The sequence below is a fragment of the Lycorma delicatula genome, chromosome 3 (assembly GCF_047948215.1).
Source record: "Lycorma delicatula isolate Av1 chromosome 3, ASM4794821v1, whole genome shotgun sequence".
Taxonomy (NCBI): domain Eukaryota; kingdom Metazoa; phylum Arthropoda; class Insecta; order Hemiptera; family Fulgoridae; genus Lycorma; species Lycorma delicatula.
This window is the reverse complement of record NC_134457.1, coordinates 85,909,260-85,936,103: the sequence shown is the minus strand read 5'-3', so window position 1 is coordinate 85,936,103 and position 26,844 is coordinate 85,909,260. Positions and strand designations below refer to the sequence as shown.

The 26,844-nt window shown below is 31.1% G+C and overlaps 1 protein-coding gene across 5 annotated transcripts in view; it reads left to right on the top strand.

Moving 5' to 3' along the window:
- LOC142321764 (adipokinetic hormone/corazonin-related peptide receptor variant I-like) overlaps window positions 1-26,844 on the top strand; it is a 737,321-nt gene that overhangs the window by 534,079 nt on the left and 176,398 nt on the right. The window lies entirely within an intron of this gene.

Genomic DNA, 26,844 nt, shown 5'->3' with positions numbered 1-26,844 from the left:
AAGTAATTAAAGTAATTAATAAGTAAGTTAAGTAATTAAAGTATCAAGAACAACTTTATGACTGTAAATCAAGTTTAGGCTATATTAAATGAACTAAAAAATAAGGGTTTTTGTTTTTACTTTGTTTCACAGTGTCTGTATTGATATATCCCTTTTTTACTATCACCTTTTACGCTTTTTCTTGAGTCTTTACTCTATGTGTTAATCTGGCAATTTTGGCACCTTGCCCATTGATCCTTGTAAAGGTTACCTTTAAATACAAAGGGTGTAGAAATCTTTCTACACCCTTTGTATTTATGTAGCTCGGTGAAGCTGGATTTTCTAATATATTCAGCTACAGAAGATTCTCCACATGCTCTTAACACTTCTGTTCTATATATTTTGTTTTTATTTTATTACCTTAATGAAACTTAATGACAGTAGTTAAACTTTTTTTTTGCTCTAAAGTGTTTGAAAAAGACCAAAGTTTTGTACTACATTTTAACAATATATATTGAAAAATATCACCAAATAAGTAATTTTTTTATTTTTATTTTTACTTTGCTAGACATACATTGTTACAAATAAACTTACTTGAAAAATGGATTAATATGCATTACTGTTCTCCTTATATTTATTTACTGTTTATTTAAATTAGATACACCATTATGATTATGCAAATCTGTAAGATGTTATACAGTAAACTGTACTGCATTCTTAACTTTGGTAATTCTGATTCAAAGTAGAGATCGATTAAATGATCACTTGCATTTTACTTTAACTTTACACTCTTGAATTACCAGGTTGTTACTCCAGATGTTGCAGAACCATCAGGTTTCATTCTGATGGTCCTAATAACATTTAAAACATGTTTACCATAAACTTATAAAATGAACATGGTTTAAATTACATCATACATCAGATTCTTTTTAACATCCACTAATGAGCTTTGTGATTTCGGGCATCATCTTTGTTGAACAGATTGTAGTAAGCATATTTAATTGATAATAATTAGAGGAATTTCTAAATTCTAATATTTTTTTTTTATTTCGGATTTGTCATATAAGTTGTTTTTATTAACCTGATACGATTAATAAATTTTTCTCTTCAGGTCATGGTGGCAGTGAACAGAAGTTAGTAAAATTACTTGTGTGGTGTCTGGTTACATTATTTTAAATATTACCTTAATTTACCATTTAAATGTTTTACTAGGAGTTTTCACAACTAATAACATTTATAATTTCATAATATTAAGTTGAATTGTTGATAACATAACCCATTAATTAATAAAAATTAGTTGTTAATTTCTGTTGTAATCACTGAATAATTAAAGATCTTCCACTGAATTTTAATATTATTTTGGGTTTTAATTTCATCCAAACTTTAACTTAATTCTACTTTTAAAATTCTATTTATGAGCCTGTGTTAATATTGTGATTATCTCTCAGTTCTCAGTCATCACTATTTATTACTATTAATAAATAGTGATGACAGAGCTCTTCATTAGAAGTGCATAATACAAGTTATTTCCTCTTCATTGATAAAATAATCGTTTGCGTTTAGTGAGGTAGAAAGTGAACCATCCATTAGGTTATTAATTCTAAGCAATTAAGTTGTAAGATTGACTTACTTAGAACGTTTCTTTAGGATCCAGTGTTCTATTTATGAACTATTCAATCCTTATAGATATAGAACAACATGGTAATTGCAATTAGGTTAATGTAAAATTCCAATAAACTACCTTAATTGGAAAAATTAATCTTTAAAAATAATAATAAATAAATAAAATAGACTATCAATATTTTTACCATGTATAAATTAGGATAAGGTTGACAGTTTTATCTCAAAATAACATTACCCCGGCTCAGAGATTATAAGTATTGCACAGGAAAAGTCTATTGATATAAAAATATGAACTCCATCTGAAATCTTGTGTTTCTCAAAGATTTTAATTGTCTGAATACAGAAATATGAAAATTAATATTACAAAATCTGTTAATATACAGTATATGTATATATGTTTGTTATCATCTATTTTTCTTTGTATCTCACAAATGATGTACCTTAAAATCATGAAATTTGTTGTGGTAGCTTATATATTATGTAACTTGATTATAAATTGTTTTTAAAGATCAGTTGAAGTATTTGGGTTGACACTGAGATGTGCTGTAACTCAAACAAGGTTGAACTTCATGAAAATTTGAAACATATTTATTATAAAAATTGTAAAAATCATAATATTATAATTCAAGAAATCATACTTTTTGTTTAATTTAAAAGCCACTAGTATCGCTAAAAATCTGCTGTTTTTTTTAAGTTTCCTGGTTTTGAAATCTATGAAATTAATTTTTATTTTTTTAATAAGGCTTTGTCAAGTTGGAAATATTTTCAAACCATATCATAAGAGGTGGAGATATCCTGTACAATACTAAAAGTAATAGTTTAAAAAGTAGCACTAACCTTTAAAACTTTTATTCGATTAATTTGAATTTTTTTTATTTTTTTTTTCTAATTCATCACTGATTTTCTAATCAGTTTTAATTAGAATAGATAAATTTGACATTAAAAAAGATAAATCTACATGCTTAGGTTCAAATGCAGAATGTTTGGTGGTGGTGGATCTCAGAAATTTACTTATTAATATACCTTCACAAGTAAAAAATCAGCTTTTTTTAGTGTTTCTAAATTTTTACTTTTTCATCACAAAAAACTTTTTTTTATATAAGGATATGTAAGAATGAAAAAAATTTCAGAATTTATTTTAGGCACAGAGAGCTAAAAATTTAATATTAAAAGAAACTTTTCTTTATTCGAATAGTTCAGAATATTATCATTTGAGTTGTTTTTAAGTAGCATTTAAAACACTTCAGAGCACAGTGTCTTGACATTGAGTTGAATTTTTAAATTCTTATAAGTATTTACTAGCTTAACAAATTGTGTAGTTGTAGAATTTAGAACCTACTGGATGACAAAAACATTATCACTCTGCAAAGAAGATTGTATCCTAATTGTGGGAAAGATGGGAAACATATTTTCAATTTTTGTTTTTTTCTTTCATTAATGACAGTAATTATAGTGTGCAGTGATAATATTGTGAATGTACTGGTATTAAGCACAGAGTTGCAACACAAATACTGATTGGCATACGGACACACAAAAAACACCACGGTCATTACTAGCCAACTTGTGGCTAAGAAGCTGACTGATGAACGCAACAAGATTGGCTGGGTCCCTGTCGTGCCTACATTAGGGAGGTGGAAGACAGTTGTTTTCCATACTGGGAGGTGGAGCATGTCACGTCTCGTTGCTCGGGCCCGGATAGTACTGATTTATGCTTCACGTGTGGGAAACCGGGTCACTGGCAGGAGCGATGCACGGAGGTGGCATGTTGTGCGCTGTGTGGTATGGAGGGCCACCAAGCCAGAGGATGTCCGACAACGAAATGAGGTTCCTCCAATTCAGTGCAAACAGGTGTAGACAGGCCATGGATCTGTGCTGGGAGGTGGCTCAGCGAGAGGCGGTAGACGTGATCCTGGTATCTGAGCCGAACAAGGCGATGGTGGGGGAACCTCTCTGGATGGTGGGTCGGACTTCCGGGGCGGCTATTGGCCTCCCATCGGCTAGTGTGCCAGTAGTCGGCTGGGGATCATAGAGAGGCTTTGTATGGGCTGGCTTGGTGGTTCAAAGCTGCTACCACTCGCCCAACACCGACATAGAGAATTTCCTTACATTTTTGGACGATCTTAGTGAAAAAGTCAGCAGGAATAAGAGCAGGAGTGTACTGATGGTGGGGTACTTTAACGCCAAGTCCTCCCAATTTGCTGGTCGAATAGCGTCGATTAGGGGCCTTTACCTGAGTAAGCGGGTGAGTCTGCTGGGTCTCAGCTGCATTAAAGGAGACGGCGACACGTTCCAACGGGGCGGAATCGAGATCGGCCATAGACTTGGCATTAGTTACGAAGGATCGTGTTGGCGACTATTGTAACTGGAAGCTGCTGGAGAAGGAATGTCTATCAGATCATAGGCTAATAATGTTTGATTACCTGAAAGGCACAGAATTGACACTCCGGCGAGAATAATCAGCTCCAAAGTAGGCTGCATCGAGTTCTCCCGGAAAATTGAAAACTCGGGAGATCAAAGATGAGTTTCCTTAGGAGTTTACAGAGACAGTAGCGGACGAGTGTAGACTACTACTTTCTACTATTTACTATTTTCTCGGGTGACTTACACCCAACCGAGGCGACGGCACGTTTATTGATGGAGTGTGGAAATTAACAGGTTGCACAAGCGATCATGGACCAGGAGGAAGGCCTACAAGCGTAGTAGAGGACGGGACCCTGTACGCTCCGAGCATTTACGACGAGAGTATCTAATGGCTCTCAGATATGCCATTAAACAGGCGAAGACTCCTCTTCGCCTGTTTAATGGAGGGTACTGTCCTCTTCGCCTGAGTGTTGGAGGGTACTGTGCGACAGTATTGTTGGAGAACCGCGGAGCTGGGATACTGGGTTGCGGCTGGAAGGTTTGGCAAATCGCTGCCGGTTCTGACAGAGGAGCAGGTGCGGGAGCGTGAGAGCGCTGTTCTCTAATGGTGAAGACCTCCTACGGGAAGAGATAGTGGTTGATGACATTCCGCCCTTTCGGATCGAGGAGCTAATCCGGGCCAGTAGACGGATGAGACTGCACAAGAGTCCTGGCCCGGATGGCATACCAGTCGAAGTAGTCCGCATCTTAGTGGGGGAGACACCGGCGGAGGTCTGCCGAGTATTTAATACCATGCTGCGCGTGGTTTCTTTCCGGAAGATTGGAAGTGGTCGAGGTTAGTCTTGGTAAAGAAACCTGGCATGGTGGAGGCGCCCACTTCGTACAGGCACATCTGCCTTATTAATAAAACGCCGTATGGCTCTTAAGGTGGCGTCGGCATACGCTTCTGTTTCGACTGAGGCGGTACTGGTGTTGACTGGGATGGCGCCACTTCAGTAGCTGGTGGCGGCTAGTGCGCAAATTTATCAGGGTGTGTCTAAGATCGATGTCAACAGAACTGTCTACAGGGATTGGCAAGCCAGGTGGGATGCGTCCACCTTCTTTTCGTGGACGCATCGTTTGATCGCGCACATTGAGCCGTGGGCCGAGAGGAAGTTTGGCAAACTGGGATTCTGGCTGACAAAATTCTTGACCGGCCATGGGGTCTTTCGTTCATACCTGTGTGGATGAAGAAGAGCTGAAGACCTCTTCTGCTCCTACTGACGGAAGTAAGACACGCCGGAAAACACGTGATATTGCAGTGCCCGCGGTGGGACGAGGAACGCTGAGACTGTACTGCTGTAACTGGGCATCTCGAAGTGGGGACCGTCGTTGGAACGATGTTACGAAGTTCGGTGGACTTCGATAATGTAACAGGGTTTGTGTCGGGAATACTGCAACTGAAATATCGCGATGGATGGAGGTGAGGGACAGCTCCGTACGGAGCTGCCGTTCGCCCGTGCTTGCACGGATGGACGACGATGATGAAGTGCGGGGACTCTCGAGCCCCTGAGCTAATAGACTGAGTCCCAGCGGGGCCGTCCCTTCGGGGGTGTCCCCGTTAGAGGCGAAGCAGAAAGGACCCGGTTGCTGAGTGATGTTGGCCGGGAACGGCATAGCCGGGCCTGACATTTCCCTCGTCTGGCGACTAGAGGCAAAGGCACCTCCCGGAACCGTGTTCATGCTTAATTGAGGATCTGGTTCCTGGAGGGAGGGGAAAAAATACTTACAACTTCATAAACATTTGTATTTATTGTTTCTAGACATTATGCCAATAAGAAACATTTAAGCAAAAACAAACATATCCATCATAGCAAGTTTTTCATGAGACAAGAAAAACGTTTTTTGTAAATTTTAACAATTTTAAGTTATTGAACAATTTTATTAAATAATAAATAAATAAGGAAATCATTACAAAAAAGTATTACATAAAGTAAAAGAATTTCAAATCAAACACATTTTTTAATTAAGTATTTTAATATTAAGTATGGAGATGTTCAGTTTTACTTGCCTGGTGATGATATGTTTGATCGTGTTTATACATCTGGTGTATGTTTGACTTTGGATGAACAAAAATCTATTATAATAAATAATAAATTTTAATTTTATCAACTATTAATTTTTATAAAAGACTAAATATTAAAAAATTATAATTATTATATAATGAAACAATAATAATTATTTATTATAGACATTTTAAATCTAAAGAAAAATAATTTAAAAGAAATATTAATTTATAATAAGGTTTATAAAGGAACAGTATACTGTTAACGTTAAAATGCATGTATTTATAATGGAAAAACTATTCTTAAAAAGAAAAATATTATCTGTAAACAATATTAAAATAAATTAAAATATTTTTCCATGATATATGATTTCCTTATAAGTGAAAAGTTTTTTGTTTAATATTACATTATTCGTGCAATATAGGGTTAAATTATGCACGTAGACAATTTATTTTTTCTTTTAAAAATATTTAATTTTAATTTTATATGTTTAATAATTTACTGAACCATAAGATATTTCTATCAATTAATTTAAAAGTAAAAGGATTTTATTTTATAGAAAAAGTATTATTCTTACCAATGAATTTTTAAATAATACTGTACGATTTTTTTTTTAATTTTAAACTTTTGCTTCTCTATTTAATTTTGTAAGTAAATTTGTGCTCAAATAATTTTTATTAATGTCTTATAAACTGAGAATTATTATTATTATCAGATTATTTTTAGGCGGCTATTAATATATTCAGACCGATATTTAGAAAATGCGAAATGTTAACATAACAAAGAATAGTTACTTATTCTTTTAAAATAACAATATCAATCTCTATCAAAGCAGACAACAGAACTTTTTTTCAACTAAATCATAACTCATAAAGTAAATCGCCTTACGAGAAAGAGCCTTATTATGCTTTTTTTGTCATTTTTAATAAATTACCGAAAAATCAAAAAAAATCTGACAACACAGTTGTAGGACTTTCTGTGACGCGGTTTTTTTCTGATGAACAGCTTGCACACACAACTTAATTTAAAATACTTATCACTTTATTTAAATATAATATGTTTTGTTTATTTAATTCAATGATTCTAAAACGTCGCGCATGCCGTATTTCATTCGCGCAGATGTGGAGATACTAGCTGCTACTTTAAATACTTTTTTACACTTAAAAATTATTCATTTGCTTAATTATATCGCTCACCTGTGACGTCATAACCTACAGACGACTACAGCAACTGTACGTCAGTGCTATACTAGCGCTCCTTGTGGTGAGATGGACTCTAATTTATTTAAATCATTTTTTGGGGTGGGGGTGCGATTTTGCAAAATTTTTTTTGCAAATATTATTATTTTTTAATTAACAAATGTGCCTAAGAAAAATAAAAATAAGGCCTTAATTAGGGGAAATCTGGAGATACTGAGGGTAACCTTGCTGTACAGCCTCACCCCCTTGACTTTTTAAGTTGAAAATTTAATGAAATCAATTCCCCATGTTCAAAAGTAATCTTACAAAGTTTGGTCAAAATCGGTCCAGTAGTTCTTAAGATATATGGAGTGCAACACCGAACAAACATGTATGTTTGTACATACAAACATCTGGAAAATTTCTATCCCGATTTTTGGATTCCTTAGATGTCAAAACGTCAAGATCCGGTGAAAACCGCATATGCCCAAATTGGACGAATTACAATACTTCTCTTCTAAAGCTATAGCGCTAGACGGGAAAATAAAATCTTCCCGCCAATTTATTTATATTATAATTAAAAAATTTCCTTTAAATAAACATTACACTCTCCATAAATTTTAAACATAATACTAAATAAAAATGATTGAAAATTTGAATTTTCAAGTTCAACGATGTATATAATTTTCGCTCAAATAATTTTTATGCCTTCTGATTTATGGATTGTATTTTAAATTTATTATCTTCATGTATTTTATAATTTTTCAAGTGTTTATAATTTCTTTATATTATTTCAAGTGTTTATAATTTAGAAAATTAATATGGACTTTAATCACACCTATTTTTTATCTTATAACTGAGTTTTCTATTTTGTGATGCTACTCTAATCAAGGTTTCACCATGATTTCCCTTAATCCTTTCAGGAAAATGTTGTAGCAGTTCTTTTTTTTATCAGTGGAATAGTACACATATCCATTTTTGACGTGATATATATAAAATATGTATAGATATAGAATAAAATATTTATTTGTATAGTTATCCTGAAAACGTTTATAATGGGAAAGCAAATACATATCGATGGAATAAAGAATTTACTTCGAATTTACTTAAAAACTTTACACCTACAGTAAAATCATAATAGGGATTTTTTTTAAATAGATTGAACATTTAAAAAAATATTCATTAAATGTTATAAAATAAGTTTGAATGATTTATTTTCTTTAGTAAATCATTTTTCAATTAAAGTAGAAGGAAAAAGTTTTTATTGAAAACTGCCAAGTATAAAGAAGATTTATTAATAAATTGTTTGAAGTCATGTTGCTCTAAATTTATTCAATTTCAACTTAATCTAAATCTGTCTACGAAATGAATTAAATGCATTGTTTAACGAAGCTGAAAATAGAATTAATTTTAAATTGAATAGTATCTATAACATATGTAACTTAACAGTAATTATTCATTTCATAGGGAAGTAACTTTTTACTATGTACTAGTTCACATAAAATAAATCTCTATCATACAACTTCTTGAACTATTCAATTTAATGACAGTTCATATATGATTAATAATAGCATTTTATCTATTCTGTTTTATATTTTTTAAACTGAACTTAGAAGAATATCTTTGTCGATGAGTTTTAAGTATAACCGACAAAATTAAATAACAAATAGTGGGTACTGTTAATTTATATACTGTATTAGTTTTTTTATTTAATTTTGCAGTTTAATATCATTGTGGATATTTTTTTTTTTAAATCTGAAAATCCTTTATTGGCTACTTCTTCCTAACATGAATTTACGTCCGTATGAAACTTCAAATTTTTTTTTTTTTTTATTAACTGTATAAAAACCCATCTTTTCTCATTATTCTAACCCGGTTGGGTGCTTTTAGATTATCGGTTTTCCAGTTACCAATCATTTTACAATGGATATAGTTAGGATACTGATAATACAATGTGCTGCTAAGTAATTATTTTCTAAGAGTTACTATACATACATTCCTTTCACTGGGATGAAATATTTAATTCGTATTTTCATTAAAAATGAACCTTGTTTTTTTTTTTGTCTTATTATTTTACTTTATTTATTTAACTCATCCATACTTTTTCTTATTCAGGTTATTAAAAGAGAATAATTTTAATAATTATTAAAATGTTAACTTCTTAATAAGTTAAAAAAATTATTACGTTTTTTTAAGCTGATTAAAACAAAAAATACTAGGAACAAGGAAAACGAGAAAAGATTAGTTATTTAAAAAATAATAGATTTATAGTATCTACTGATCGTTTCACACGAGAGTAAATTCAGAATTGGTTGTAAAATATTAAATTGATTTTAGCTGATCTCTGTGGCGGAGTTGCAGCGGTTTCACCGGATTCAAGTCCCGGTCAGACATGGCATTTTTCCACACGCTACTAAAAAAAGTTAATTTCATTACTATTGACCCATCTAAAAAAAAAAAAAACGAAACTAAATTAATGGGTAATGGGCTTTATCTTCTATAAGCCGATTATATTCAGCTCGTACATATCCAATGTTCCTAGAGAACAGATAGTATATACTTAATTGCAGGGCCGCCCCTAGCTTTTGCGAGGCTCGGGGCAAATCTGAAATTGCGGGGCCCTTTCTAAAAACAATCCCGTAGGGGTTGGAATGTGGCATAACTTTTATGGGGTTGGTATATGACATTATTATCTGTAAATAATTTTTAATTAGTTTTAATTTAGAAAAACTTCGTTCTGCTGATCCTGTTGAAATCGGAATTAATAATATTCTGAAACTAATGGCCAGATTTGGAAAAGAGTCGTGCGTATTTCTCAGCATATTCAAGCACTGTACTGGTGTTGCATTTTCAGCATTAGTACAGATAGAAAAAAAAGTTAATTTCTTCGCATAAATCGGTTCCATTTATATCACGATTATCATCTTGCCTTAATTTTAAATCTAAATCCAAGCAAAACGTTTTAAGTTGGTCGTCTTCCATTGTTCGTAATAGTGAAATATTGTAAAGAAAACCGAAAATATTAATATGATTTTCAATTTGTTCAAATCTTTCTTGTAATGAAGATATAGCTTGATTTTATATTGCTAAGAAATAATTTCTGTAGAAGTTTCTTTCTGGATCATTTACACATTCATCTGCTCCTGCTCCTTCATAACCAAATAAACGTTTCCTTTTTTTTTATTCTTACGGTTTTTAATTTGTTTGAGATATTAGTTTTTTCAAATTATTTTCTTCCCTTTTTGATTTTAAAAAACCATTCTCTCTAAATTCTTTTAAAAAATCCATCAAACCTTTTAATAGCTCAGTTACTAAACTTAAGTTACAATTAGGTTTTTGTACAGTTTTACTTATTGTATTGACTACAAATAATAATTCATACCAAATAACTGTAGATAAAACAAATTCAAAATTAATTGCACGCTCAAGTAAGGAATATGTTTCACTTTTCACACTAGAGTCCTCTATCACGTCATATAATTCTTCTAATGTTGTTATAATTTTGTCTAAATCAAATCTAACTGTTTTCACAGAATTTATTCGGCATTCCCATCTTGTATATAAAAATGGATTTAAGAGTTGAATTTGTCAAATGTTTCATTAAAATAGCCCAACTGTGAGTAGACTTGGAAAATAGTGTATACAGTCTTGAAAGTGTTCCAAAAAATGTCATAGCCATAGGAACCGAGGAAGCCATATCACCTATTAATAAATTTAAATTGTGCGCAGAACATGACATAAAAAATGCTGTCGGATTTTTTTCAAAATCCTTGCTTGCACGTCTTTTATCTTGCCTACCATTTTAGCCCCATTCTCATAAGCTTGTCCACGGCAATCGTTAAAAAAAGAAAAGAAATATTTAAAGTTTTAAGTTGTTTTCATAATTCCTTTGATAAATCAAACCCTGTACTTTTCGCCATAGGAGAAAAACCAATAAAATAATTATTAATTTCGTTCTTGTTCGTCAGGCATTTCTACAATTCGAACGATGAGAGTCAATTGTTCCATACGACTTTTATCGGTAGTACAGTCTAACTGTACTGTGTAATAGTTAATTTTTTTTATTTTCATTTTTATCTTTGTTTACCCACAGATTAATTATCTCTTTTTGAATTTTCCAACCTAAATAATGACCGTTTGTTTCTTCATCTCTGATACGTCTTATATGTTCTGTCATTCTTCCATCGAAATTTGAAATTAATTCAATTAAACCTAAAAATTCATTATTATTTTTTGTAAAAATTGTCTGATTCGTTCCTAAAGTGCATCGTTGTTTTTATCTAAATATTGTATACAAAATATAATCCTTCTAAGAACTTCACGCCAATGTTCTGCATCTGAATTTAATTGTATTTAATGAAAATCCTCAATTGTCTTTTAGCTCCATATAATGTTTAAGTGATTTAAGCGAGTTCCAAGGTGCTTCCTGCACTAATGCTAAAGATGATCTTGATAATTGGTTAGAACATAAAAATGGCAATAAAAACAAAATACCTTATCTTTTTTAATACCTTATCTTTTTTAGAGAAACCAGTTTCTGAAATTTTTTTCTCTATTTAATTGTACTTCTGTATAATAAGATACATTATATTTTCCTACCCAGTTCATCTATGGGAAAATCGTAATTTGTTACTTGAACAATGTTTTTATTAATTAATAATAATCTGATTTTCTCAGAAGGATGTGATGGCCATGTTCTAGGATCGTCTTCCAATATGGTTGATAATTCTTTAGTTTCCCCGTTTGCGCTAAGAAAAAAAATCTTCTTGATCATCTTTATCATTTATAGCTCCATCTTCATTCAGTAATGAAGGTAATTCTTTAATGTAATTTGTAACTCTTCTTTATTTTGCACGCTAATGCTAGCTATAGCCAGATTGTTTTCTTCGTTATCAGTTTTAAAATATTTTAAAATACTATCTTTTTGACGACTTTCTATATCTTTTTTATTTTCGGCACGTTTTCATTTCTGGTTACCACTTAAATAATTTCTATCTTTATCATGATCTCTACTCGTACTCATTGCTTATGTTCCAAATCTTAGAAAAAATAAAAAATATATTTTTAATACATATTATAACACTATATTAACCCTTCTCTTATCACTATATTTCTAAATAAATTTATTTACTAACTTAATTAATTGTTTTTAAGAATATTTAATGTGGCTCACCACACGTCCGTTGCACTGTTTTATAAAAAGCACTACAATTATTTTTTCACTATGTATTTCTCGTTCCGAACTCACACGTCTCTAAAGCACTTATAACGCACAGCTTCAAGCTTATCTGACCATATCATCAAGCATAAAAAAATACATCATCAGCACTCAAAATAAACACAAAAACTCAAAAATACTTTGCACAAAATATCAAAAACACTAGAATCCTATAGGAGGTATCTCTTCTCGCTAGTAGTTGTATAATGTCCTTTTTCTTTTTTTTTCCCCCTCCTCCCCTGGGTCAGATCGACTGATTGGTATTTCACAACCCAGAGGAGTGTCCGTTATACTCTAACGGGCCTCCCCGCCTACCGACTTAATATCCGGCATGGCAGGTCGGCCCGCCGGTCGGCTCTTTTGAGATTATTTACTGAAATTGATGACCTCACGTCATACCTTGATCTATCGCAACGTGTGTCATAGCATTTATTTTTTTTTTATTTTTACCTACGCTCCCTTGGAGTTCCCAGCGGATCATTGAAATCGGCACACCTCAGCATGCCGACTCTCACCTCTGGGGCTGTCCACCCTTAGGGAAGGGTGGACAGCCCCAGCTATTAGTGTAGAATAGGGTTCTACACTAATAGCCCTGTAGTCTTTCATCTTCATCCTTAGTCTTTAAGATTCTTTTGATATAGCCTGTTAATTCATTCCATTTATCAATGCTTTGTAACATGTACGTGGTTATCCCTCCAGTGCTTTTTTCAACAAAACCAGAATCCGTTCTGTATTGGTCCCATCTATTACAATCTGTGAACGTGTGTTCTGCATCATCATCGCGTCCGCAGTACATACAGGCCGGCTCCTGCCGTCTGCCTCTCCTGTATAGGTAATTGTTAAAATTGCCATGGCCTGTATAATACTGCGTCATGTGATAACCCATATCCCCGTGTCTCCTGCTAAGCCATGCTTGTAGATCTGGTATCAGCTCTTTAGTTCTGCTTGCCGGTCCATCCTGACTCCATCTGTCTTTCCAACTATTCAAAAGTCTGCTTCTGGCATCTTGCTCTGATAGTCCGTTATTTCTGTCTACTCTATATTTGGCCATCAGGTCAATTGGAGGTGTACCGGAGAGCACGCATAACGCCTCGTACGACACCGTTCTGTACGCCAAGACCACGCCTATTAGCATCCTTCTATATGTACTAGCCATTTTTTTGTAATTCCTCTTGTATTCTATTAAAATGTATAATTCTATAATGTCCTATCTTAAGCTAACTACACTTGTTTTGTTGGTAGGTTACATACTGTCAACTTATTATAAAAACTATTTTTTTCTTTATGATTATTTTTAAGGTTATTCTTTTATATAAAAAAAGTACTAATACGATACCAATAAAAATAAAAGTATTTGAATTTATACATTAAACAGTTATTCTTTTTATAGATCATAAAATAAATTAGTAGCAAAGTTGTATCAAGCAATCAAGATTCATGAGATTTTTCCAGTGTATCTTACAATTATATTTTTAAATTAAGTTTTACATAGAAATACAAGTTGTTAAATTTTAATTATAAAACATTATTATGCTGCATTAATATGCACGGGAACCGGAGCGGTTGTCCCGGTTGCCCGACCCTAGAGGCGGCTATGCTTAATTGTATTTACAGCAAAACAATTCTTTAGTTTTTTTAAGCTATATTTCAGTAGAGAAATGAAATTATATAGATTAATAAAAATTATTGGAGATAAAGTAAGGTTATATTTTACAAAGAAAAAACAATTTTTTTATAATCGTTATGAAGCTCATTTACTAATCTTCAAACTCATCGGCAGGTTATTCCATAACTAGTGTAACTGTAGTTCAGGTTTAATTAAATGTATGAATAATTTTAATTAAAAGTATGTTTAAAATAGTTTTGCATGCTAATGTACGTCTTATGATGTTCATAAGACGATAAAGAATTTTTTTAATATGAAAAAACCAAGAAAAACGGTATCTATAGAGAGTATCTAATGTACGTATTGTAAAGTGGTGAGTAATATTTTGAATAGCTTAACTGAAGTAGTATTACGTCTAGTTTAATTACTCAACTTGTTAGACGTTAAAAGGAAATTTTTATTTTTTATTTTTATTTCATTTTTCATTCTTTTTATAACTCTTTCATTCTTATTATATTTTGTCTATAACTCATCAACAATTAAAGTCAGCCATTCCACCAATATCTGTGTGAATGTATAGTCTTAAACAGACTCAGGCTGACCATTCCTCAGGCGTGTGATTATTGAAACGCAACCATCAAAGAACATTGGTATCCACTATAAAATATTCAAATCCGAATAAAATCAACTACTTTTATTAGGATTTGAACCTTACAACTCTCGACTTATCTACTTATTACTAACTTTACTTACTATGTACTTGTTTAATTAGCTGATTATTTCTTTTTTATTTATAATTTTTTTTTGCTTTTAAAAATAAAAATCACTTCATAAAAATACGAATAGAATCTGTATAAATTTGTTATTAAAAAGCATATTTCCTGTTGTTTTTACTACCTTGTACGAACTAAATGAAGTATTGTAATTCGGTTTTAGATTTCAAAGGAAATATCCATTTTGACCATCCCTAAATCCATTTTGATTAGTTTCGGAGTGACGTCTTTACGTAGGTATTTACGTATGTATCTCGCATAACTCAAAAACGATTAGCCGTTGAAATTTTGGATTTAGGACTGTTGTAATATCTAGTTTGCACCTTCTCTTTTGATTGCAATCGACTGAACCAAAAGTGTCCAAAAATCCCAAAATTCAAAAAAAAAAAAAATTGGATTTTATTGGATTAAATGTGTTTTATTGAAATTTGGAACTGCAGTAATAAGCCCGCATTGAAAGCTTTTAAACGATGTATCATAAGTGTTACTTATTTTCATTGGTTCCAGAGTTATAGCCAAATGAAATTTTAATTAATGAATTATTTGGATCTTATAATGGGAAGACATATCGGTTCGAATCAGACTTATCTCCTTTTTTTAACTTTTTTTTTTTAATTTATATATATTGATTTATTAATTAACCTCCATAAAAATATCTTTACGATAAATAATAATTTAATGATAACAATAAAAACAAGTATGAAAATATATCAGTAGTTATTAATGAAATAGAATTTTATGTACTTTTCATTTTTTTAAAATGTGTGTATGCAATTTAATAGACGTACAAGTAAGTCGTGTGGTGTCCACATCAGATTTGGTGAAACATCTGATTATTCGTTTTTGTTTTCATTTTGTTGATGGTTACATCATAATAATTTAAAAAACATAGTATTAGATAGATATAAAATTTATTTAAAGTGAAATAAAGGAACTTTTACTCTGTCCTAATATTTCAGGTAAGATTGTTGAATTAATAATTGTATAAATAGTTAGTAATAATAAAAATATGAAAAATTATCAGAAGTTATTAACGAAATAAAATTTTATATACTTTTCATTTTAATAAAATGTGTATATGTACTTTATTAGGCGTAAAAGGAAATCATGTGGCATCCACATCAATCTTTTTCAACTGAAAAATCTATAATTTTTTTTTAAATTATTTATTACCAGAAATTTCCCAGAATTTGAACAAAGCTAAAATTTCAACTTTCAAAAAACTAAACTTTTAAAATAATTTATCTGTAAAATATTGTTATTACACTTACAACACACTGACTTTCTTATCTAAAAAACTCTAATTCTAAGATTATTATTATTACACTTTTGAAACGTTTTAAAATTAAAACAATTCATTCTTATGTCATGATGTGTTTTATATTTTCGTTAAATATAGTTAAAAAAACATAATTGACAATATTTTGGAAAATTTTAAAAATAAAAAACAATTTTTAAAACATTAAATGGAGATATATATACATATATATATATATATATATTTCTAATCAAACTTCATTTTAAAAAATATTAGTTTATTCTCTGATCAGTAATTACAAACTCTCGTCCATTTATGGTTATTCTATTAATTTAAAATACATATATATTACTAAGAAGAATATCAAATTTTCTATCCGGATATCGGTTTAGTAACTGATAAGTTGAAAAAATTATAAATTAAAAATTTTTTTTTAAAATTCAATTTTTTTGAGAAAGAAAATTTTAGAACGTTTTGGTGAATTTTTTTTTTAATAAACTAAAAGAGGGGCATTAGTAAAATATTTGTAAGATTCCTCGATTATCATGTAGGTCTTCGTAAGATTATCTTAAGATTATCCCTTACTACGTAAGTTTTAAGAAACTTTAATAGAAACAAATCCTCTTAAAATCCAAACTACGACATTGAATTATTCGTAAGAAAGAAGTCAACTCACATGCCCAGAACAGTAAAGAAAACATACATTTCTTATACAACAAAGTAATCCAGTGATTAATAAGAAAATCAGTAAATTATTTATAGAAAAGAATGGACAAAAAGAATTATTTCGTAATGATTACAAACTAGCAGTAGCAGTTAAAATTTATTTTCCTTTTGTTATAAATAACTCCTTTCTTTGTCTTTATTTAGTTTTATTTTCAGTGAATCAGATTTCATTTTAAAAATTTAAAAGAGTAAATTCTTTCCTGTATCAAAAAACTTATTCAGTCTTCATTTGAAACGACCTATTCTTTTACTTTCTCAATTTTTTGTGATTTTCTTTCTTTTGAAGAAAATAGGAGTAGTCCATCTTTCATTAAAAGTAATAATTTAAAAAAATGATATTTTCAAAATTTCTCTCAAATAAAAAAACATTCTTTAAAGATATTCATTAAACAAAATAAATTTGACTTAAATACGTTACTCTTTAACGAAAGTAATATCTTTTTTTTTAAATAAATGTTTTGGTTTATAAAATCGTCCCATAGAAATACTCGTATTGTTAAAATGGTCACAGAATCCAATAAAATAATCAATCTTTAAACCCCTCCTGTCGACTCACATTAATCCGTTCCTAATTTATCAGCAAACTTCTGAATAAAATTTTAAATAACTGAAACTATAAATGATCCTTTAATATCAAAAAAGTATATCTTGCCACTTTATTTTACTCATCATTATTACTTTCTGGTTTTGCAGTTATACCTTGTTATACCAGGATACTACATAAGGAAGAGTATACTAATTGGATCAAATTTTGCATGTCAGGTTTTTACAGATCTTGACGTTTCATGACGTCCTTTAATCAAAAACATAATTTTAGCATTGAAAGATTTCGGAAGAATATATATGTACGTCCTCCTCTATGAATCATGAGACCTTGCCGTTGGTGAGGGGGCTTGAGTGCTCAGGGATACAGAGTAGCTGGACCGAAGGTGCAACCATATCGGAGAGGTATCTGTTGAGAGCCAGACTAAGGAATGATTCCTGAAAGAGGGCAGCAGCTCTTTCAGTAGTTGTTAGGGGCGTGAGTCAGGACGACTTAAACGGCCGTATCAACAACACTCAGTCCTCTGAGTACTGCGCAGCTGAAAGCAATGGAAAACTACAGCTGCTTTTTTTTCCAAGAAAATGTGGCTCTCTGCATTTTTACATAGCAATAATGGAGGCGCCTTCCTTGGTAAAATATTCCGGAGGTAAAATAGTCCCCCGTTCGGATCTCCGGGTGGGGACTACTAAAGAAGGGGTCACCAGAAAATTAAAAAATAACATTCTACGAGTCGGAGCGTGGAATGTTAGAAGCTTGAAAAAGGTTGGTAGGCTAGAAAATTTAAAAAGGGAAATGGGTAGGACAAATGTGGATATAGTAGGAATTAGTGAGGTTCGGTGGGAAGAGGAAGGCGACTTTCGGTCAGGTGATTTTAGAGTAATTAACTCAGCGTCAAATAATGGGCAGGCAGGAGTAGGTTTCGTGATGAACAAGAAGATAGGGAGGAGAGTGGAGTATTTCAAAACGCATAGCGATAGAATCATTGTAATAAGGATAAAATCAAAACCTAAACCGACAACGATTGTTAACGTCTATATGCCTACAAGCGCCCATGATGATGATGAGGTAGAGTGTGTATGCGAAGAGATTGATGAAGCAATTAAACACGTAAAAGGAGATGAAAATTTAATAATAGTTGGAGATTGGAATGCAAGCATTGGAAAAGGCAAGGAAGGAAATATAGTGGGTGAATACGGGCTGGGCAAAAGGAATGAAAGAGGGGACCGACTTATAGAATTTTGCACGAAGTATAATGTAGTAATTGCCAACACCCAATTTAAAAATCATAATAGAAGAATATACACTTGCAAAAAGTCAGGCGATACTGCAAGGTATCAGATAGATTATATCATGGTTAAGCAAAGATTTAGAAATCAACTCGTTGACTGCAAAACTTACTCTGGAGCAGACATTGATAGCGACCATAATTTGGTGATAATGAAATGTAGATTGGGGTTTAAAAACCTGAAGAAAAGGTGTCAGATGAATCGGTGGAATTTAGAGAAGCTTGAGGAAGAGGAGGTAAAGAAGATTTTTGAGGAGGACATCGCAAGAGGTCTGAGTAAAAAAGATAAGGTAGAAAATGTAGAAGAAGAATGGGAGAATGTTAAAAAGGAAATTCTTAAATCAGCAGAAGCAAACTTAGGCGGAATAAAGAGAACCGGTAGAAAACCTTGGGTTTCAGACGATATATTGCAGCTGATGGATGAACGTAGAAAATATAAGAATGCTAGTGATGAAGAAAGTAAAAGGAACTATCGGAAATTAAGAAATGCTATAAACAGGAAGTGCAAACTGGTGAAAGAAGAGTGGATTAAAGAAAGAAAAGTGTTCAGAAGTGGAAAGAGAAATGAACATTGGTAAAATAGACGGAGTAAAATAATAAGAAAGGTAAAGTCGATAGATGGGTGGAATATATTGAAGAGTTATACGGAGGAAATGAATTAGAAAATGGTGTTATAGAGGAAGAAGAGGAAGTTGAGGAGGATGAAATGGGAGAAACAATACTGAGATCTGAATTTAAGAGAGCATTAAAAGATTTAAATGGCAGAAAGGCTCCTGGAATAGACGGAATACCTGTATAATTACTGCGCAGTGCAGGTAAGGAAGCGATTGATAGATTATACAAACTGGTGTGTAATATTTATGAAAAAGTGGAATTTCCGTCAGACTTCAAAAAAAGTGTTATAGTCATGATATCAAAGAAAGCAGGGGCAGATAAATGTGAAGAATACAGAACAATTAGTTTAACTAGTCATGCATCAAAAATCTTAACTAGAATTTTATACAGAAGAATTGAGAGGAGAGTGGAAGAAGTGTTAGGAGAAGACCAATTTGGTTTCAGGAAAAGTATAGGGACAAGGGAAGCAATTTTAGGCCTCAGATTAATAGTAGAAGGAAGATTAAAGAAAAACAAACCAACATACTTGGCATTTATAGACCTAGAAAAGGCTTTCGATAACGTAGACTGGAATAAAATGTTCAGTATTTTAAAAAAATTAGGGTTCAAATACAGAGATAGAAGAACAATTGCTAACATGTACAGGAACCAAACAGCAACAATAACAATTGAAGAACATAAGAAAGAAGCCCTAATAAGAAAGGGAGTCCGACAAGGATGTTCCCTATCTCCGTTACTTTTTAATCTTTACATGGAACTAGCAGTTAATGATGTTAAAGAACAATTTAGATTCTGAGTAACAGTACAAGGTGAAAAGATAAAGATGCTACGATTTGCTGACGATATAGTAATTCTAGCCGAGAGTAAAAAGGATTTAGAAGAAACAATGAACAGCATAGATGAAGTCCTACGCAAGAACTATCGCATGAAAATAAACAAGAACAAAACAAAAGTAATGAAATGTAGTAGAAATAACAAAGATGGACCGCTGAATGTGAAAATAGGAGGAGAAAAGATCATGGAGGTAGAAGAATTTTGTTATTTGGGAAGTAAAATTACTAAAGATGGACGAAGCAGTAGCGATATAAAATGCCGAATAGCACAAGCTAAACGAGCCTTCAGTAAGAAATATATTTTGTTTACATCAAAAATTAATTTAAATGTAAGGAAAAGATTTTTGAAAGTGTATGTTTGGAGTGTCGCTTTATATGGAAGTGAAAATTGGACAATCGGAGTATCTGAGAAGAAAAGATTAGAAGCTTTTGAAATGTGGTGCTATAGGAGAATGTTAAAAATCAGATGGGTGGATAAAGTGACAAATGAAGAGGTATTGCGGCAAATAGATAAAGAAAGAAGCATTTGGAAAAATATAGTTAAAAGAAGAGACAGACTTATAGGCCACATACTAAGGCATTCTGGAATAGTCGCTTTAATATTGGAAGGACAGGTAGAAGGGAAAAATTGTGTAGGCAGGCCACGTTTGGAGTATGTAAAACAAATTGTTGGGGATGTAGGATGTAGAGGGTATACTGAAATGAAACGACTAGCACTAGATAGGGAATCTTGGAGAGCTGCATAAAACCAGTCAAATGACTGAAGACAAAAAAAAATATATGTACGTACGTGGATATATATATATACGTTGGCCTGTTTGTTTTTATTGATATCTTCAGACCGGACTGGCAGATTTGTATTAAATTTGGAAAATTGTTTCTGCATGTGGAACGTTGATGTCATTTAATTTTTATCACAATCGGTCCAGTTGGACAGAGAGTTACAAAATTATGGTTTCTGTAACTCAAAGGATAGGTTTATTTTTGAATCGTCACTGGTCAATATCAATTGACCAGTTAATGTTTAATAGTTGATTTCTGGTCGGCCTTCTACTCTTCCATCTCTTCTTCATTTTCAAACTCTGTTCTGTGTTGTTTCTTTCTCTCTTCTGATCATTTCTTATTACTGGCTGTTTGTTTCCTTTCTGGATCCTTCAGTAGTCAGTCTAGTACCTTTTTTCTAAATATGTATCTGTTCTCTATGTATGTATGTGTTATACCTCCAATTCTGAGATTTTCTTTGATTTGTTTGAACGATCTGACGTTAGTTTTCTCCATTACATTTGTCAGTAATCCTTAGTTAACCTATTAGGATTCATTCATTTTAAATTTCCGTAAAAGGCTAGTCTACGTCATCATATGGCGTCAGTGAATATGTCTGTTTAAGGTTAATTTCATTGTTCTCCCATACTTTCCAACCTTCATCCGTTTTCCTTGGTCTGAATATATTGTTTTAGTAACCTTCTCTCGCTAATTTCTATTTTGTCTACTTCTCTCTGATTTAGTTACCATACAACACTTCGAGTCTGAATATTTTGGTGTAGTCTGTAATCTTATCCTTCCTAAATATGTTTTTTGTTGTACCCACTCTTTGTCAAGGCATAAGCTTCTTCATTTTACTGATCCTTACTTTATAATTCAAATAATTTTATTTATTTTTTTATTGATAAACAATGAAATAGATCCACTTACTTTATGCTTACTAATATAAATTTCATAAATCATAATTATATTAAAAAGTATACCAAATACAAATAAAAAGAAGTAATATGTATTAAAGTGTCATAAAATTAAAAAAAAAAAGAAAAGTTAATACAAAATATAATTTTTCCTTGGGGATAGTAAATAAAAATAAATCCATTAGCCTTCCTTATTTAATTCACTTATCAAACCAAATTTTAGTTAAAAAATAAAAGATTAAAAAAAATAAAAAGAATAAAGAAAGAAACTGAATTATTTTCATTTCAGTTTTTAACTTCTAATAAAATCACATTTATTATGGCTAAAAATTGCTGAAACAGCTTTTTTTCTATCAATTGATTGTTTTTCTTGATGTTCTATGCACATCAGCATTGTCTATTGCTCCATTATTTTCAGAGTATTCTTAAACAGCTTCAGATACCATTAGTTGTTTGTCTGATTCCGTTTTTCTTACCCATTTCTTCCAAAGGGGTTGTTTTATGAAATCCGTTACTAAAAATATCAATATCATAATGATCAAAAAATCTGAAATTTGACAGATTTTGAGAATAATAAATTTCTAATTCAAGAACCTTATATAATATATTAGTTCTAGGAAGAATCGAATTGACCTGACAGAATCACAAGTACTTTACTTTTAAGTAAGCTGTTCCAGCTTCACTAAGTATAAGAACCCCCATAAAGAGGTGAGGACAAAAATGTTTTTCTTTTTGGAATCTTTTCATCCAGAGATATATTCTTTTACTAAGTAGATGATTAGATTACTTTATTTTTTTATTTTATTTTTTGGATTTCACTTTAGTTATGTATTTTGACAATTTCATTCAAGGTTGGAAGAAGGATAAGCGTAAATTTTTGCGATTCTATTTTAAAATCAATCGGTTAAGTATGGTAGTGTAATCTATGCTATAGACTATTTAAATAATTCGATAACTGTTTGTCATATAATTTTGATAATTCGTATATTGAATCGGCTGTCAAAAAAAATAACCGTTGTAAAGTTTTTGAATAAAAAAAGGATGTGTATATATATTCAGAAAATTTGCATAGCTCAATAATAGTTTATCAGACAAATTTTACATTTTGTGCAGGTAATGCGAATTTTCATACTCATAAAAATATTTTCATATTTTTTTAGGGATAGTCAATTTTTTAGATATCTCATAACCATATAATTTTTTTAATTTGTTTGACTAACTGGAATTGAGATTACATAATTAGACCTGGATATAAATTTCCCACTCTTTTGTTGTGTAACTAAACAATTTTATGAGAGTTAAAATTCATATTTTTATTAACTGAACAAAATTTCAGTCGAGTATGACCAACCGTTACTGAGATTCATAATTAGATCAGGGTATAATAATAATTTTTGTATTCCATGAACAAAGATATTAATAAAATTACCTGAAAGAATGGCGAAGGGAATCCATGAAGTTATTAATGCTAAGAGCTTATTTAATAATTTTCATGCAAGATATTGACTGCCAACGGTGTAGCCAGAGTTTCGGGTGGATGCGGGTAAGTTATGTAACTTTTTGCCGGAATTTATATTTCAATATTGCGTTTATACTTCAATATTGTGTTAGTATTATTAATACATAATTACATTACGTTTAACCCTATTTTCTACGAATTTAATTTAAAAAATACAATTACGTAACATACTGAAACAATTTCAAAAATAAGAGTTTCCGTTTATTGGAAGATATCATTAAAGATTTTTATGAAACAGAAAAGGGGATTATCCATCACATAAAAGTAATATAAAATATAAAATAAATAAATGCAGCAGTATAACAGCAGTGTTCCGTAACTCAGGTTTTAATACATTTACCGAAATAATTCGTGATATATACTAACATTTATTCTACTGATTGAAGAAAATTTATATAAAAAGATTTTTTTTATATAAAACGTTTAAAATTCAAGAATTGTTAATCGGTGTGTTTTTCTCTTCTGAGAGTAATATGTTTTACTATATAACCAGTCATTGTAGCAAACAGATTGAGGGTGTCACTTGTAGGTCTTAATACCCAATCTGTATTTTGGCCGGATTAGCATGCTGACTTGAATAGTAAATTCGAGTCAGAGTAGAGAGGAATGAGAAGCTCATCGCGTTATTTCTCTAACCTGACACGCGACGTTTATTATTTTAGAGAATGGTTATGCCTTTTTCAGAGCTGACTTACTTTAACCTCAAGTAGTCTGCAACCCTGGTGTTTACGGTACCTAACACACACATACAGCGTACATTGTGCTTTGTTCCAGAATAAATGGATATATGGTATAAAAATATCGTGAAATATTTTAAAGCGGCATAAAATCCTATTTACCATTTACTGTTCTTAAATTCTAAGTTCGTGGTTATTGAATGCTTTATATATTATCTGTGTTGCACAGATTGCTAATCTGTTTTAATACTTTTGTTTATTATAAAATTGTCTTTTTTGAATATTTTTCAAGAAATGTAAAAAGAAAAAAGCATTATAGTCATTGCATAATAAAATCATATTCTGTTTGAACAAAAAGTATAATTTTAAAACCGTAAAAGTATATCTAACAAAACGATTACTTAAATATTTTTTTAAATTCAGTTTTTTTAGTCTTTTTGTTATTTTTAGACTAATAAAGATATCAGTGATGCATTTTCTTCAAAATTTAGCCTTTTCTACTCTAAGTTTGTAAAGTTTCTCAATGTGATAACAGTGTGCTGAAATAAAAGTAATCAAACTCTCAAACGATAGACAGAAAAGATAAAATCATCACTTGACTTCAAATTATAAAAATATATTTTTATACATTACAAACTAAAATTTTCAATGGTGGATCAAGTGAAATACATATTTTTAAATGTAAAATAATTTAATATTAAATTATTAAACACGATTAAAAGTGTAATGTATGATTTTAGGTAAGATTATTAGAACTGGTTTACAATCTTGGGATCTACGATAAGGCCTTGAGAACGCGTAGGATAAGGAAAGACTGGGAGATTCAACAGACCAATTGTGGTTGTATTTTTGGATTAAAAAAAGACATATTGAGATGGTAAGAAAGTTAAAGGATTTGAGAGTATATCTGAAGCTTTTATGAACAAAGATTATATTTTTGTTCATTTCGAAACATTTCTCTTTGGAGGAGTTAAAGGAATATTTGGAGTTCAATAACTCCGATAAATACAATGGCAGGAGAATAATTCATCCGACCTTGGATGAATTGTCATTGATCGTGATAAATCTAGATAGTGTAAGATCGTTCCAGGTTCTGAAAGATCGTTCACTATGCTTAAGACGTAGTAATTCCGGCGTAGACAACTGACTTGCAACAGGGATTTTCTCTGGAAACTTTTAGTATTATATACTGCGTATGTAGATAATTGATGGCGAGGGGGGTATCTGTAACTGTAATGTCGACTGATAAGATCAGCACAATGCAACGAATTACAGTACGTAACTTGTCACTATTCTTTTCATGAAATTCCAATTGTCTTTCTAATTTGCAAAATTTAGATAAAAAATCAATAAAGAATTGTTTAACGAAGATAGTATCGTGTGTTTGGATACGCGCGCGCGCGTATGTGTGTAATTCGTAAATGTGATGAAACAAGATAAGCCCTCCGTTTTGAAAAGTGTAATTTGCTAGAAAGAAAGTAGTTAAATCTAAACTACATAGAAGAGCTAGAAGGGGTGGTAGCTATTGATGATGATTAGAAAAGAAGCAAGATGCAGGATCGTTCAAGAAATTATTTTTTAATATAAATAAAAATAGATGAAGGAATAGACAGCGGTGGTAGATTTAGTATATTTTAATATACTAAAAATACCACTGGATTTATTTATTAATACTACTGGATAAGTGGATTTATTTAGGTAAGTTTTTTGAAATGAATATATTATTAATAAACTCATTTTCTTTAATGATCACTAGCGATTTTAATTCTAGAGCAGCCGATTTAAATCAGCCGGAGAAAAATCAATTATTCGTTACCCTCATTTATTACGTGAGAGAATCTTCCCTGCAATAAAGTAGTAGACAATAGTAGGAGACAACACAATTTATTTAATTAAAGGTAAAATAGAAAACGATACTTCTAATCAGTTCAACTTTTTATGTAAAAATAGATTGAGTACAATAGAATTTGTACAGATTAATGTGTAATTTTTTCGAATCCGTTTGTAAACGAATGGATTATGGAATCCATTTTGTTTTCTGACTGCTTACCAATATTAGTAAATAAAAACGTACAATTTTTAAGGAACTAAATTATATTTCCTTAAAAATTCTACGTTTTGAATGATAAAAAAGTAAAACTTACGTTTGTTTGATTTGATGATAAAAAACTGAGTATGGTGAGGTTTTAATGCGGTCATCTAAAATAAGTATTATGATAGCAGGGTAATTCCACTTAATAATCTTGTTCGATGGATAACAGGACCATTCAGTTGAAAATCATAAAAGTTGTTAATAAACATGAAATGGAGCATAATTTTGAAGAATTTGACGGCAATATGAAGATATTCCAGCCAGCTGTCATACCGACAATGTTATACAATGCTGTGATCTGGTGCATGGATGACGAGGAATTAATTGAAAATACGTAGCTTTATTTCATAAAAAGGTTTTACTTTTAAATAAAACTAAAATTACAAGTCCTATTTAATTTGTAAATAGATTGAACAATTAATTTTTCAAAAATCACTTATACCCAAAGAAATATTTAAAATGCCATCAAATAGATGTTCAAGAATTCTTTATGATAGATTAGTCCCAGTAATTTTCTATAATACTCATAAAGACAAGTTAAACTGAGCGTTTTTTTTTTTTTAAGGAAAAATTACCGTTTGATTAATATGGAAAATATATGGTATGAGAGACATTATTATTGGAGGATTTAGGATGTAATCCTAAATGTTGCCCTCCTTTTGCACGATAATGTTAGAAAGGCTTCTATTGCTTTGAGAAATTTTAGAATTTTTAATTTTATTAACATTTTATTTTTAATTAAAAATTAACATTTTGAATTCCAATTTTTATCTGAGTGTCTTTGGGTTTTTTGTTAAATATCAAAAAAAGTTAAATTATTATATTTTCTAAAT